This window comes from Hordeum vulgare, chromosome 2H, assembly GCF_904849725.1.
Source record: "Hordeum vulgare subsp. vulgare chromosome 2H, MorexV3_pseudomolecules_assembly, whole genome shotgun sequence".
Taxonomy (NCBI): Eukaryota; Viridiplantae; Streptophyta; class Magnoliopsida; order Poales; family Poaceae; genus Hordeum; species Hordeum vulgare.
This window is the reverse complement of record NC_058519.1, coordinates 134,631,986-134,635,741: the sequence shown is the minus strand read 5'-3', so window position 1 is coordinate 134,635,741 and position 3,756 is coordinate 134,631,986.

Here is a 3,756-nt window from a genome sequence, read left to right as displayed (position 1 = left end):
CCCGGCAGACGGCAAAGATGGACGGGGAGGCAGACGGCAAAGATGGAGGGGGGAGGGGAGGAGAAGGCAGACGGCAAAGATGGAGGAGGAGGCAGATGGCAAAGCCTCCGTTAACCCCTAACGGAGGCAACGCCTGTCGGCTGCCGTCTCAAGCACTTTGCCGACTGCTCCTAAGGAAAGCTGACGGCAAAGAGCTTTGCCGTCCACTTTGGGGGGGCAGACGGCAAAGAAGGTCCTATGCCGTCGTAGGCTGACGCAGAAATTTTGCCGGCCGTGACAATCTTTGCCGTCTGTGGTATTGTCTTTGCCGTCCGGGATATTGTCTTTGCCGTCTGTGATGGCAGACGGCAAAGAAGGTGATTCCTTTAGTGTATATATTTTACATAAATAAATTTCTTTCCGTACTCATAACCATATTAAAATAACCTCTTATATCCAGCTTTCAAGTTGCATCCACGTGCATACAAAGTTTCATATATTACACCAGTTTCATCCACGTGCATACAAAGTTTCATATATTGATATACTACAATAGTTTCAATACAACCCATGGTACAAGAAATCATCTTCAAGCATTCCATCAATATTTTCCAAGCTTCCCGTGAAGTGAAGGTAATCTGCAAAATAACAAATAAGAAAGTTAGAACAATAATACTAGATGAAGTAGTGTATATATAGGTTATTTCGGAGAGAAATTAGCTAAGTATAGACCATTTAGGAGCTAACTAAGCTAATTATGTCATTTAGGTGGAACCCTAGCTAACTATAGGTCGTTTCGGAGCTAACTTGGGTAAAATAGGTCATTCCGGAGCAAACTATGCTTATTAAGCCATTTTTGATCTAGCTAGGCTAATTATAGGCCATTTAATACCTAAGTTAGGGGGAATAGGTCATCTTGCAGCTATGTAAGCCTTATTATGTCATTTAGGAGAGAACTTAGCTAACTATAGGTCATGTTTTATTAAATAGACCATTTAGGAGCTAACTAAGCTAATTATGTCATTTTGTAGGATAATTAGCCAAGTATAGGTCATTTTTTATTAAATAGGTCATTTTGGAGCTAACTAAGCTAATTATGTCATTTAGATGGATAATTAGCCAATTTAGGCTTTCTTAGATGAGTCTAAGCTACGTAGAAGAAGAGAAAGAGAAGAAGAAGTAAAAGAAGGAGGTGGAGGAGGAGGAGGAGGAGAAGGAGAAGGAAGAGGAGAAGAAGAAGAAAATAAGAAGGAGAAGGAGAAGGAGGAAGAAGGAGGAAGAAGAAGGAGAAGGAGGAGCTCCTTCTCCTTCTTCTCCTTCTTCTTATCCTCCTCCCTCTCTTTCTTCTTCTTCTCCTCTTCTTCTTCTTCCTTCCTTTCATTTTCCTCTTTCTTCTCCTCTTGTCCCCTTCTTCAGGCTAAATTGGCTAAGAATGCCTTTTTGGAGCTAATTATGTCATTTCGAGGATAATTAGCTAAGTATAGGTCATTTTGGAGCTAACTAAGCTAATTATGTCATTTAGATGGATAATTAGCCAATTTAGGCTTTCTTGGATGAGTCTAAGCTACGTACAAGAAGAGAAAGAGAAGAAGAAGTAAAAGAAGGAGGAGGAGGAGGAGGAGGAGGAGGAGAAGGAGAAGGAGAGGAGAAGAAGAAGAAAAGAAGAAGGAGAAGGAGAAGGAGGAAGAAGGAGGAAGAAGAAGGAGAAGGAGGAGCTCCTTCTCCTTCTTCTCCTCCTTCTTCTCCTTATTCTTATCCTCCTCCCTCTCCTTCTTCTTCTTCTCCTCTTCTTCTTCTTCCTTCCTTTCATTTTTCCTCTTTCTTCTCCTCTCGTCCCCTTCTTCGGGCTAAATTGGCTAAGAATGCCTTTTTGGAGCTAATTATGTCATTTCGAGGATAATTAGCTAATTATAGGTCATTTTTTATTAAATAGGTCATTTTGGAGCTAACTAAGCTAATTATGTCATTTAGATGGATAATTAGCCAATTTAGGCTTTCTTGGATGAGTCTAAGCTACGTAGAAGAAGAGAAAGAGAAGAAGAAGTAAAAGAAGGAGGAGGAGGAGGAGGAGGAGGAGAAGGATAAGGAAGAGGAGAATAAGAAGAAAAGAAGAAGGAGAAGGAGAAGGAGGAAGAAGAAGGAGAAGGAGGAGCTCCGAGCTCCTTCTCCTTCTTCTCCTCCTTCTTCTCCTTCTTCTTATCCTCCGCCCTCTCCTTCTTCTTCTCCTCTTCTTCTTCTTCCTTCCTTTCATTTTTCCTCTTTATTCTCCTTTTGTCCCCTTCTTCGGGCTAAATTGGATAAGAATGCCTTTTTGGAGCTAATTATGTCATTTCGAGGATAATTAGCTAAGTATAGGTCATTTTGTATTAAATAGGTCATTTTGGAGCTAACTAAGCTATTTATGTCATTTAGATGGATAATTAGCCAATTTAGCCTTTCTTGGATGAGTCTAAGCTACGTACAAGAAGAGAAAGAGAAGAAGAAGTAAAAGAAGGAGGAGGAGGAGGAGGAGGAGGAGGAGAAGGAGAAGGAGAGGAGAAGAAGAAGCAAAGAAGAAGGAGAAGGAGAAGGAGAAGGAGGAAGAAGGAGGAAGAAGAAGGAGAAGGAGGAGCTCCTTCTCCTTCTCCTCCTCCTTCTTCTCCTTCTTCTTATCCTCCTCCCTCTCCTTCTTCTTCTTCTCCTCTTCTTCTTCTTCCTTCCTTTAATTTTTCCTATTTCTTCTCCTCTTGTCCCCTTCTTCGGGCTAAGTTGGCTAAGGATGCCTTTTTGGAGCTAATTATGTCATTTTGTAGGATAATTAGCCAAGTATAGGTCATTTTTTATTAAATAGGTCATTTTGGAGCTAACTAAACTAATTATGTCATTTAGATGGATAATTAGCCAATTTAGGCTTTCTTGGATGAGTCGAAGGTACGTAGAAGAAGAGAAAGAGAAGAAGAAGTAAAAGAAGGAGGAGGAGGAGGAGAAGGAGAAGGAAGAGGAGAAGAAGAAGAAAAGAAGAAGGAGAAGGAGAAGGAGGAAGAAGGAGGAAGAGGAAGGAGAAGGAGGAGCTCCTTCTCCTTATTCTCCTCCTTCTTCTCTTTCTTCTTATCCTCCTCCCTCTCCTTCTTCTTCTTCTCCTCTTCTTATTCTTCCTTCCTTTCATTTTAACTCTTTCTTCTCCTCTTGTCCCCTTCTTCGGGCTAAATTGGCTAAGAATGCCTTTATGGTGCTAATTATGTCCTTTCGAGGATAATTAGCTAAGTATAGGTCATTTTTTATTAAATAGGTCATTTTGGAGGTAACTAAGCTAATTATGTCATTTATATGGATAATTAGCCAATTTAGGCTTTCTTGGATGAGTCTAAGCTACGTAGAAGAAGAGAAAGAGAAGAAGAAGTAAAAGAAGGAGGAGGAGGAGGAGGAGAAGGAGAAGGAAGAGGAGAAGGAGAAGAAAAGAAGAAGGAGAAGGAGAAGGAGGAACAAGGAGGAAGAAGAAGGAGAAGGAGGAGCTCCTTCTCCTTCTTCTCCTCCTTCTTCTCCTTCTTCTTATCCTCCTCCCTCTCCTTCTTCTTCTTCTCCTCTTCTTCTTCTTCCTTCCTTTCATTTTTCCTCTTTCTTCTCCTCTTGTCCCCTTCTTCGGGCTAAATTGGCTAAGAATGCCTTTTTGGAGCTAATTATGTTATTTCGAGGATAATTAGCTAAGTATAGATCATTTTTTATTAAAAAGGTCATTTTGGAGCTAACTAAGCTAATTATGTCATCTAGCTATCTTTTATTAAAACTCTAGAAATAACA